This window comes from Schistocerca gregaria, unplaced genomic scaffold, assembly GCF_023897955.1.
Source record: "Schistocerca gregaria isolate iqSchGreg1 unplaced genomic scaffold, iqSchGreg1.2 ptg000169l, whole genome shotgun sequence".
Lineage (NCBI taxonomy): Eukaryota > Metazoa > Arthropoda > Insecta > Orthoptera > Acrididae > Schistocerca > Schistocerca gregaria.
Genome location: NW_026061724.1, coordinates 8,312,462 through 8,326,069, shown reverse-complemented (window position 1 = coordinate 8,326,069; position 13,608 = coordinate 8,312,462).

Sequence of the window (13,608 nt, the reverse complement as noted above, 5' to 3'; positions counted from 1 at the left end):
TCTCGCGATGTGCATCGGAAACTACTACTGGTTTTCCAGGGAACGATAAAAGCGTAGACTGTTTGAGATATTACTCCCATGTAGGAAAGTGCGCATGGTAACTGTTGTATCCAATCCCGATGCAATTTCTGTGTTTCAACACTACTCTGATAGTCCACAGCTTACAGAATGCCTCCGGATGTGAATCGAAACTACCACTGGTCATCCAAGGAACGATCAAAGCGTAGACTGTTTGAGACATTACTCCCATGGTTGAAAGTGGTCATGGTGACTGTTGTATTCAATCCCGCTGCAATTTCTGTGTTTCTCTAGCACTCTGATAGTCCACAGATTAAAGGATGCCTCCAGATGTGCATCGGAAACTACTACTGGTCTTGAGGGAACGATCAAAGCGATGACAGTTTGAGACATTAATCCAAAGCAGAAATGTACGCATGGTGCGTGTTGTATTCAATCCAAATGAAATTTCAGTGTTTCAAAAACACTCTGATAGTCCACAGATTACAGAATGCTTCCAGATGTGCATCGGAAACTACTACTGGTCTTCGAGGAAACGATCAAAGCATAGACTGTTTGAGACATTATTCCCGTGGAAGAAAGTGCGCATGGTGACTGTTGTATTCAGCCCCGGAGCAATTTCTGAGTTCATCAACACTCTGATAGTCCACAGATTACAGAATGCAACCAGATGTGCATCGGATTCTACTACTGGTCTTCCAGGGAGAGATCAAAGCGTAAACTGTTTCAGACATTACTCCCATGGAGTAAAGTGCGCATTGTAACTGTTGTATTCAATCCCGATGCAATTTCTGTGTTTCATCAACACTTTGAAGGTCCACAGATTACAGAATGCCTCCATATGTGATCGAAAGTACTACTGGTCTTCCAGGGAACGATCAAAGCGTAGACTGTTTAAGACATTACTCCCATGGAGTAAAGTGCGGATGGTGACTGTTGTATTCAATCCCGATGCAATTTCTGTGTTTCAACAACACTCTGATAGTCCACAGATTACAGAATGCCTCCAGATGTGCATCGGAATCTACTACTGGCCTTCCAGCGAACGATCAAAGTGTAGACTGTTTGAGACGTTACTCCCATGGAGGAAAGTGCTCATGGTGACTGTTGTATTCAGCCCCGGAGCAATTTCTGAGTTCATCAACACTCTGATAGTCCACAGATTACAGAATGCAACCAGATGTGCATCGGATTCTACTACTGGTCTTCCAGGGAGAGATCAAAGCGTAAACTGTTTCAGACATTACTCCCATGGAGTAAAGTGCGCATTGTAACTGTTGTATTCAATCCCGATGCAATTTCTGTGTTTCATCAACACTTTGAAGGTCCACAGATTACAGAATGCCTCCATATGTGAATCGAAAGTACTACTGGTCTTCCAGGGAACGATCAAAGCGTAGACTGTTTAAGACATTACTCCCATGGAGTAAAGTGCGGATGGTGACTGTTGTATTCAATCCCGATGCAATTTCTGTGTTTCAACAACACTCTGATAGTCCACAGATTACAGAATGCCTCCAGATGTGCATCGAAATCTACTACTGGCCTTCCAGCGAACGATCAAAGTGTAGACTGTTTGAGACGTTACTCCCATGGAGGAAATTCCGCATGATGACTGTTGTATTCAATCCCGATGCAATTTCTGTGTTTCAACAATACTCTGATAGTGAACAGATTACAGAATGCCTCCAGATGTGCATCGGAAACTACTACTGGTCTTCCAAGGGACGATCAAAGCTTAGACTGTTTGAGACATTACTCCCATGGAGGAAAGTGGTCATGGTGATGTTGTATTCAATGCCGATGCAATTTCTGCTTTTCATCAATACTTTGAAGGTCCACAGATTACAGAAGGCCTCCAGATGTGCATCGGAATCTACAACTGGTCTTCCAGGGAACGATCAAAGCGTAGACTGTTTGAGACATTACTCCCATTGAGGAAAGTGCGCATGGTGTCTGTTGTATTCAATCCCGATGCAATTAAAGTGTTTCAACGACACTCTGATAGTCCACAGATTACAGAATGCAGAATGGCTCCAGATGTGCATCGGAGACTACTACTGGTCTTCCAGGGAACGATGAAAGCGTAGACTGTTTGAAACTTTACTCCCATGGAGAAAAGTCCGAATGGTGAGTGTTGTATTCAATCCCGAGGCAATTTCTGTGATTCAAAAACACTCTGATAGTAAACAGATAACAGAATGCCTCCAGATGTGCATCGGAAAGTACTACTGGACTTCCAGGGAACGATCAAAGCGTAGACTGTTGAGACATTACTCCCACAGAGGAAAGTGCGCATGGTGACTGTTGTATTCAATCCCGATGCAATTTCTGTGTTTCATCAACACTCTGATAGTCCTCAGATTACAGAATGCCTCCAGATGTGCATCGGAAACTACTACTGGTCTTCCAGGGAGCGCTCAAAGCGTAGACTGTTTGAGGCATTACTCCCGTTGGGGAAAGAGCGCATGGTAACTGTTGTATTCAATCCCAATGCAACTTCTGTGTTCATCAACACTCTCATAGCCCACAGTTTACAGAATGCCTCCTGATGTGCATCGGAAACTACTACTGGTATTCCAGGGAACGATCAAAGCGTAAACTGTTTGAGACATTACTCCCATGGAGGAATGTCCGCATGATATCTGTTGTATTCAATCCCGATGCAATTTCTGTGTTTCAACAACACTCTGATAGTGAACAGATTACAGAATGCCTCCAGATGTGCATCGGAAACTACTACTGGTCTTCCAAGGAACGATCAAAGCTTAGACTGTTTGAGACATTACTCCCATTTAGGAAAGTGGTCATGGTGATGTTGTATTCAATCCCGATGCAATTTCTGTGTTTCATTAGCACTCGGATAGTCCACAGATTACAGAATGCCTCCAGATGTGCATCGGAAACCACTACAGGTCTTGAGGGAGCGATCAATGCGATGACAGTTTGAGACATTACTCCAATGAAGAAATGTACGAATGGTGCCTGTTGTATTGAATCCCGATGCAATTTCTGCGTTTCATCAATACTTTGAAGGTCCACAGATCACAGAATGCCTCCTGATGTGCATCGGAATCTACTACTGGTCTTCCAGGGAACGATCAAAGCGTAGACTGTTTGAGACATTACTCCCATGGAGGAAAGTGCGCATGGTGACTGTTGTATTCAATCCCGATGCAATTTCTGTCTTTTATCAACAACCGGATAGACCACAGGTTACAGTATACCTCCAGATGTGCATCGAAAACTACTACTGGTCTTCCAGGGAACGATCAAAGCGTAGACTGTTTGAGACATTACTCCCATGGCGAAAAGTGCGGATGGTGACTGTTGTATTCAATCCCGATGCAATTTCTGTGTTTCATCAACACTCTGATAGTCCACAGTTTACAGAATTCCTCCACATGTCGCATTGGAAACTACTACTGGTCTTCCAGGGAACGATCAAAGCGTAGATTGTTGAGACATTACTCCCATGGGGGAATGTGCGCATGAAGACTGTTGTATTCAATCCCGATGCAATTTCTGTGTTTCATCAACACTCTGATAGTCCACAGATTACAGAATGCCTCCAGATGTGCATCGGAAACTACTACTGGTCTTCCAGGGAGCGATCAAAGCGTAGACTGTTTAAGGCATTACTCCCATTGGGGAAAGTGCGCATGGTAACTGTCGTATTCAATCCCGATGCAACTTCTGTGTTCATCAACACTCTCATAGTATACAGATTACAGAATGCCTCAAGATGTACATCGGAAACTACTACTGGTCTTCCAGTGAACGATCAAAGCGTAAACTGTTTGAGACATTACTCCCATGTAGGAAATGTGCGCATGGTGACTGTTGTATTCAATCACGATTCAATTTTTGTGTTTCATCAACACTCTCATAGTCCACACATTACAGAATGCTTCCAGATGTGCATCGGAAACTACTACTGGTCTTCCAGGGAACGATCAAAGCGTGAACTGTTAGAGACATTACGCCCATTGAGGAAAGTGCGCATGGTGACTGTTGTATTCAATCCCGATGCAATTTCAGTGTTTCAAAAACACTCTGATAGTCCACAGATTACAGAATGCCTCCAGATGTGCATCGGAAACTACTACTGGTCTTCCAGGGAACGATCAAAGCGTAGACTGTTTGAGAAATTACTCCCATGGAGGAAAGTGCGCATGGTGACTCTTGTATTCAATCCCGATGCAATTTCTGTGTTTCAACAACACTCTGATAGTAAACAGATTACAGAATGCCTCCAGATGTCCATCGGAAACTACTATTGGCAGTCCAGGAAACGATCAAAGCGTAGACTGTTTGAGACATTACTCCCATGGGGGAAAGTGGTCATGGTGACTGTTGTATTCAATCCCGCTGCGATTTCTGTGTTTCATTAGGACTCGGATAGTCCACAGATTAATGAATGCCTCCAGATGTGCTTCGGAAACTACTACTGGTCTTGAGGGAACGATCAAAGCGATGACAGTTTGAGACATTACCCCCATGGAGGAAAGTCCGCATGGTGACTGTTGTATTCAATCCCTATGCAATTTCTGCGTTTCATCAACACTTTGAAGGTCCACTGACTACAGAGTGCCTCCAGATGTGCATCGGAATCTACTACTGGTCTTCCAGGGAACGATCAAAGCGTAGATTCTTTGAGACATTACTAGCATGGAGGAAAGTGCGCATGGTGACTGTTGTATTCAATCCCGATGCAATTAAAGTGTTTCAACAACACTCTGATAGTCCACAGATTACAGAATGCCTCCAGATGTGCATCGGAAACTACTAAAGGTCTTCCAGGGAGCGATCAAAGCGTAGACTGTTTGAGACATTACTCCCATTCAGGAAGGTGCGCATGGTGGCTGTTGAATTCAATCCCGATGCAATTTCAGTGTTTCATCAATACTCTGATAGTCCACAGATTATAGAATGCCTCCAGATGTGCATTGGAAACTACTACTGGTCTCCAGGGAACGATCAAAGCGTAGACTTTTTGAGACATTACTCCCATGGATGAAAGTGCGCATGGTGACTGTTGTATTCAATCCCGAAACAATTTCAGTGTTTCAACAACACTCTGATAGTGCACAGATTACAGAATGCCTCCAGATGTGCATCGGAAACTACTACTGGTCCTCCAGGGAATGATCAAGCGTAGACTGTTTGAGGCATTACTCCCATTGGGGAAAGTGCGCATGGTAACTGTTGTATTCAATCCCGATGCAATTTCTGTGTTCATCAACACTCTCATAGTCCACAGATTACAGAATGCCTCCAGATGTGCATCGGAAACTACTACTGGTATTCCAGGGAACGATCAAAGCGTAAACTGTTTGAGATATTACTCCCATGGAGGAAAGTGCGCATGGTGACTGTTGTATTCAATCACGATGCAATTTCTGTGTTTCATCAACACTCTGATAGTCCACAGATTACAGAATGCTTACCAGATGTTCATCGGAAACTACTACAGGTCTTCCAGGGAACGATCAAAGCGTAGACTGTTTGAGACATTACTCCAGTGAAGGAAAGTGCGCATGGTGATTGTTGTATTTAATCCCGATGTAATTTCTGTGTTTCATCAACACACTGATAGTCCACATATTACAGAATGCCTCCAGATGTGCATCGGAAACTACTACTGGTCTTCCAGGGAACGATCAAAGCGTATAGACTGTTTGAGACATTACTCCCATGGACGAAAGTGCGCATTGTGACTGTTGTATTCAATACCGATGCAATTTCTTTGTTTCATCAACACTCTGATAGTCCACAGATCACCGAATGCCTCCAGATGTGCATCGTAAACTACTACTGGTCTTCCAGGGATCGATCAAAGCGTAAACTGTTTGAGACATTACTCCCATGGAGGAAAGTGCGCATGGTGACTGTTGTATTCAATCCCGATGAGATTTCTGTGTTTCATTAATACTCTGATAGTCCACAGATTACAGAATGCCTCCAGATGTGCATCGGAAACCACTAGCGGTCTTCCAGGGAACGATCAAAGGGTAGACTGTTTAAGACATTACTCCAATGGAGGAAAGTGCGCAAGGTGACCGTTGTATTCAATCCCGAAGCAATTTCTGTGTTTCATCAACATTCTGATAGTCCACAGATTACAGAATGCCTCCAGATGTGCATCGGAACTACTACTGGTCTAACAGGGAATGATCGAAGCGTGGAATGTTTGAGACATTACTCCCATGGGGGAAAGTGCGCATGGTGACTGTTGTATTCAATCCCGATGCAATTTCTGTGTTTCATCAACACTCCGATAGTCCACAGATTACAGATTGCCTCCAGATGTGCATCGGAAGCTACTACTGGTCTTCCTGGGAATGATCAAAGCATAGACTGTTTGAGGCAATACTCCCATGGTGGAAAACGCGCATGGTTACTGTTGTATTAAATCACGTTGCAATATCTGTGTTTCATCAACACTTTGAAGGTCCACAGATTACAGAATTCCTCCAGATGTGCATCGCGAACTACTACTGGTCTTCGAGGAAACGATCAAAACATAGACTGTTTGAGACATTACTCCCGTGGGGGAAAATGCGCATGGTGACTGTTGTATTCAATCCCGATGCAATTGCTGTGTTTCATCAACACTCTGATAGTCCACAGATTACAGATTGCCTCCAGATGTGCATCGGAAACTAATACTGGTCTTCCTGGGAACGATCAAAGCATAGACTGTTTGAGGCATTACTCCAATGGAGGAAAATGCGCATGGTGACTGTTGTATTCAATCCCGATGCAATTGCTGTGTTTCATCAACACTTTGAAGGTCCACAGATTACAGAATGCCTCCAGATGTGCATCGGAAACTACTACTGGTCTTCGAGGAAACGATCAAAGCATAGACTGTTTGAGACATTACTCCCGTGGATAAAGTGCGCATGGTGACTGTTGTATTCAATCCCGATGCAATTTCTGTGTTTCATCAACACTCAGCTAGTCCACAGATTACAGAATGCCTCCAGATGTGCATCGGAAACTATTACTGGTCTTCCAGGGAACGATCAAAGCGTAGACTGTTTGAGACATTACTCCCATGGAGGAAAATGCGAATGATGACTGTTGTATTCAATCCCGATGCAATTTCTGTGTTTCATCAACACTCTGATAGTCCACAAATTGCAGAATGCCACCAGATGTGCATCGGAAACTACTACTGGTCTTACAGGAAACGATCAAAGCGTAGAGTGTTTGAGACATTACTCCAGTGGAGGAAAGTGCGCATGGTGACTGTTGTATTCAATCCCGATGCAATTTCTGTGTTTCATCAACACTCTGATAGTGCACAGATAACAGAATGATACCAGATGTGCATCGGAAATAACTACTGGTCTTCCAGGGAACGATCAAACACAGACTGTTTGAGACATTACTCCCGTGGAGGAAAGTCCGCATGGTGACTTTTGTATTCAATATCGATACAATTTCTGTGTTCATCAACACTCTGATAGTCCACAGATTACAGAATGCCTCCAGATGTGCATCGGAAACTACTACTGGTCTTCCAGGGAACGATCAAAGCGTGGAATGTTTCAGACATTACTCCCATGAAGGAAAGTGCGGATGGTGACTGTTGTATTCAATCCCGATGCAATTCCTTTGTTTCAACACTACTCTGAAAGTCCACAGCTTACAGAATGCCACCAGATGTGCATCGGAAACAACTACTGGTCATCCAGGGAACGATCAAGACGTACACTGTTTGAGACATTACTCCAATGGAGGAAAGTGCACATGGTGACTGTCGTATTAAATCCCGATGCAATTTCTGTGTTTCATCAACACTTTGAAGGTCCACAGATTAGAGAATGCCTCCAGATGTGCATCGGAATCTTCTACTGGTCTTCCAGGGAAAGATGAAAGCGTAGACTGTTTGAGACATTACTCCCATTCAGGAAAGTGCGCATGGTGACTGTTGTATTCAATCCCGATGCAATTTCTGTGTTTCAACAACACTCTGATAGTCCACAGATTACAGAATGCCCCAGATGTGCATCGGAAACTACTACTGGTCTTCCAGGGACAGATCAAAGCGTAGACTGTTTGAGACATTACTCCTAAGTAGGAAAGTGCGCATAGCGATTGTTGTATTCAATCCCGATGTAATATTTGTATTTCATCAACACTCTGATAGTCCACAGACTACAGAATGCCTCCAGATGTGCATCGGAAATTACTACTGGCCTTCCAGGGAACGATCAAAGCGTAGACTGTTTGAGACATTACTCCCATGGGGGAAAGTGCGCATGGTGACCGTTGTATTCAATCCCGATGAAATTTCTGTGTTTCATCAACACTCCGATAGTCCACAGATTACAGATTGCCTGCAGATGTGCATCGGAAACTACTACTGGTCTTCCTGGAACCGATCTAAGCATAGACTGTTTGAGGCATTACTCCCATGGAGGAAAATGCGCATGGTGACTGTTGAATTCAATAACGATGCGATTTCTGTGTTTGATCAACACTTTGAAGGTCCACAGATTACAGAATGCCTCCAGATGTGCATCGGAAACTACTACCGGTCTTCGAGGAAACGATCAAATCATAGACTGTTTGAGACATTACTCCCGTGGGGGAAAATGCGCATGGTGACTGTTGTATTAAATCCCGATGCAATTTCTGTGTTTCATCTACACTCTGATAGTCCACAGATTACAGATTGCCTCCAGATGTGCATCGGAAACTACTACTGGTCTTCCAGGGAACGATCAAAGCATAGACTGTTTGAGGCATTACTCCCATGGAGGAAAATGCGCATGGTTACTGTTGTATTCAATCACGATGCAATTTCTGTGTTTCATCAACACTTTGAAGGTCCACAGATTACAGAATGCCTCCAGATGTGCATCGGAAACTACTACTGGTCTTCGAGGAAACGATCAAAGCATTGACTGTTTGAGACATTACTCCCGTGGAAGAAAGTGCGCATGGTGACTGTTGTATTCAATCCCGATGCAATTTATGTGTTTCATCAACACTATGATAGTCCACAGATTACATAATGCCTCCAGATGTGCATCGGAAACTACTACTGGTCTTCCAGGGAACGATCAAAGCGTAGACTGTTTGAAACATTACTCCCATGGAGGAAAGTGCGCATTGTGACTCTTGTATTCAATACCGATGCAATTTCTTTGTTTCATCAACACTCTGATAGTCCACAGATCACAGAATGCCTCCAGATGTGCATCGGAAGCTGCTACTGGTCTTCCAGGGAACGATCAAAGCGTAAACAGTTTGAGACATTACTCCCATGGAGGAAAGTGCGCATGGTGACTGTTGTATTCAATCCCGATGCAATTTCTGTGTGTCATCAACACTCTGATAGTGCACAGATTACAGAATGATAACAGATGTGCATCGAAATAACTACTGGACTTCCAGGGAACGATCAAAGCACAGACTGTTTGAGGCATTACTCCCGTATAGGAAAGTGCGCATGGTGACTGTTGTATTCAATCCCGATGCAATTTCTGTGTTTCATCAACACTCTGATTGTCCACAGATTACAGAATGCCTCCAGATGTGCATCGGAAACTACTACTGGTCTTCCAGGGAACGATCAAAGCGTAGACTGTTTCAGACATTTCTCCCATGGAGGAAAGTGCGGATGGTGACTGTTGTATTTAATCCCGATGCAAATTCTGCGTTTCATCAACACTCAGTTAGTCCACAGATTACAGAATGCCTCCAGATGAGCAACGGAAACTACTACTGGTCTTCCAGTGAACGATCAAAGCGTAGACTGTTTGAGACATTACTCCCATGGAGGAAAATGCGAATGGTGACTGTTGTATTCAACCCCGATGCAATTTCTGTGTTTCATCAACACCCGGATAGAACACAAATTACAGAATGCCTCCAGATGTGCATCGGAAACTACTACTGGTCTTCAGGGAACGATCAACTCGATGACAGTTTGAGACGTTACTCTTATGGAGGAAAGTGCGCATGGATACTGTTGTATTCAATCCCGATGCAATTTCAGTGTTTCATCAACACTTTGAAGGTCCACAGATTACAGAATGCCTCGAGATGTGTATCGGAAACTACTACTGGTATTCCAGGGAACGATCAAAGAGTAGACTGTTTGAGATATTACTCCCATGGAGGAAAGTGCGCATGGTTACTGTTGTATTCAATCCCGATGCAATTTCTTTGTTTCAACATTACTCTGATAGTCCACAGCTTACAGAATGCCACCAGATGTGCATCGGAAACAACTACTGGTCTTTCAGGGAACGATCAAAGCGTAGACCGTTTGAGACATTACTCCCATGGAGGAATGTGCGCATGGTGACTGTTGTATTCAATCCCGATGCAATTTCTTTTTTGCATCAACACTCTGATAGTCCACAGATCACAGAATGCCCCCAGATGTGCATCTGAAACTACTACTGGTCTTCCAGGGAACGATCAAAGCGTAAACTGTTTGAGACATTACTCCCATGGAGTAAAGTGCGCATGGTGACTGTTGTATTCAGTCCCGATGCAATTTCTGTGTTTCATTAATACTCTGATAGTCCACAGATTGCAGAATGCCTCCAGATGTGATCCGGAAACCACTAGTGGTCTTCCAGGGAACGATCAAAGCGTAGACTGTTTGAGACATTACTCCAATGGAGGAAAGTGCGCTTGGTGACTGTTGTATTCAATCGCGATGCAATTTCTGTGTTTGATCAACACTTTGATGGTAAACAGATTACAGAATGCCTCCAGATGTGCATCGGAAACTACTACTACTCTTCGTGGAAACGATCAAAGCATAGACTGTTTGAGACATTACTCCCGTGGGGGAAAATGCGCATGCTGACTGTTGTATTCAATCCCGATGCAATTTCTGTGTTTCATCAACACACTGATAGTCCACAGATTACAGATTGCCTCCAGATGTGCATCGGAAACTACTACTGGTCTTCCAGGGAACGATCAAAGCATAGACTGATTGAGGCATTACTACCATGGAGGAAAATGCGCATGGTTACTGTTGTATTCAATCACGATGCAATTTCTGTGTTTCATCAACACTTTGAAGGTCCACAGATTACAGAATGCCTCAAGATGTGCTTCGGAAACTACTACTGGTCTTCGAGGAAACGATCAAAGCATAGACTGTTTGAGACATTACTCCCGTGGAAGAAAGTGCGCATGGTGACTGTTGTATTCAATCCCGATGCAATCTCTGTGTTTCATCAACACTCTGATAGTCCACAGATTACAGAATGCCCCAGATGTGCATCGGAAACTACTACTGGTCTTACAGGGAACGATCAAAGCGTAGACTGTTTGAGACATTACTCCAGTGAAGGAAAGTGCGCATGGTGACTGTTGTATTCAATCCCGATGCAATTTCTGTGTTTCATCAACACTCTGATAGTGCACAGATAACAGAATAATACCAGATGTGCATCGGAAATAACTACTGGTCTTCCAGGGAACGATCAAATCGCAGACTGTTTGAGACATTACTCCCGTGGAGGAAAGTGCGCATGGTGACTGTTGTATTCAATCCCGATGCAATTTCTGTGCTTCATCAACACCCGGATAGACCACAAATTACAGAATGCCTCCAGATGTGCATTTGAATCTACTACTGGTCTTCAGGGAACGATCAAATGGATGACAGTTTGAGACGTTACTCTTATGGAGGAAAGTGCGCATGGTTACTGTTGTATTCAATCCCGATGCAATTTCTGTGTTTCATCATCACTTTGATGGTCCACAGATTAGAGAATGCCTCGAGATGTGCATCGGAATCTACTACTGGTCTTCCAGGGAACGATCAAAGCGTAGACTCTTTGAGACATTACTCCCAAGGAGGAATGTGCGCATGGTGACTGTCGTATTAAATCCCGATGCAATTTATGTGTTTCATCAACACTTTGAAGGTCCACAGATTAGAGAATGCCTCCAGATGTGGATCGGAATCTTCTACTGGTCTTCCAGAGAAACATCAAAGCGTAGACTGTTTGAGACATTACTCCCATTCAGAAAAGTGCGCATGGTGACTGTTGTATTCAATCCCGATGCAATTTCTGTGTTTCAACAACACTCTGAAAGTCCACAGATTACAGAATGCCTCCAGATGTGCATCGGAATCTACTACTGGTCTTCCAGGGAACGATCAAAGCGTAGACTCTTTGAGACATTACTCCCATGGAGGAAAGTCCGCATGGTGACTGTTGTATTCAATCCCGGAGCAATTTCTGAGTTCATCAACACTCTGATAGTCCACAGATTACAGAATGCAACCAGGTGTGCATCGGATTCTACAACTGGTCTTCCAGGGAGAGATCAAAGCGTAAACTGTTTCAGACATTACTCCCATGGAGGAAAGTGCGCATTATGACTGTTGAATTCAATTCCGATGCAATTTCGGTGTTTCATCAATACTCTGATAGTCCACAGATTACAGTATGCTTCCAGATGTGCATCGGAAGCTACTAATGGTCTTCCAGGGAACGAACAAAGCGTAGACTGTTTGAGACATTACTCCTATGTAGGAAAGTGCGCATGGTGACTGTTGTATTCAATCCCGATGGAATTTCTCTGTTTCATCAACACTCTGATAGTCCAAAGATTACAGAATGCCTCCAGATGTGCATCGGAAACTACTACTGTTCTTCCTGGAACGATCAAAGCGTAGACTGTTTGAGACATTACTCCCATTGAGGAAAGTCCGCATAGTGACTGTTGTATTCAATCCCGAGGCAATTTCTGTGTTTCAACCACACTCTGATAGTAAACAGATAACAGAATGCCTCCAGATGTGCATCGGAAACTACTACTGGTCTTCATGGGAACGATCAAAGCGTGGACTGTTGAGACATTACTTCCACGGAGGAAAGTGCGCATGGTGACAGTTGTATTCAATCCCGATGCAATTTCTGTTTTTCATCAACACTGTGAAAGTCCACAGATTACAGAATGCCTCCATATGTGAATCGAAACTACTACTGGTCTTCCAGGGAACGATCAAAGCTTAGACTGTTTGAGACATTACTCTCATGCAGGAAAGTGTGGATGGTGACTGTTGTATTACATCCCGATGCAATATCTGTGTTTCAACAACATTCTGATAGTCCACAGATTACAGAATGCCTCCAGATGTGCATCGGAAACTACTACTGGACTTCCAGGGAACGATCAAAGCGTAACCAGTTTGAGACATTACTCCCATGGAGGAAAGTGCGCATGGTGACTGTTGTATTCAATCCCGATGCAATTTCTGTGTTTCATTAATACTCTGATAGTCCACAGATTACAGAATGCCTCCAGATGTGCATCGCAAACCACTAGTGGTCTTCCAGGGACCGATCAAAGCGTAGACTGTTTGAGACATTACTCCCATGGAGGAATGTGCGCATGGTGACTGTTGTATTCAATCCCGAAGCAATATCTGTGTTTCATCAACACTCTGATAGTTCACAGATTACAGAATGCCTCCAGATGTGCATCGGAAACTACTACTGGTCTAACAGGGAACGATCAAACCGTGGAATGTTTGAGGCATTACTCCCATGGGGGAAAGTGCGCATGGTGACTGTTGTATTCAATCCC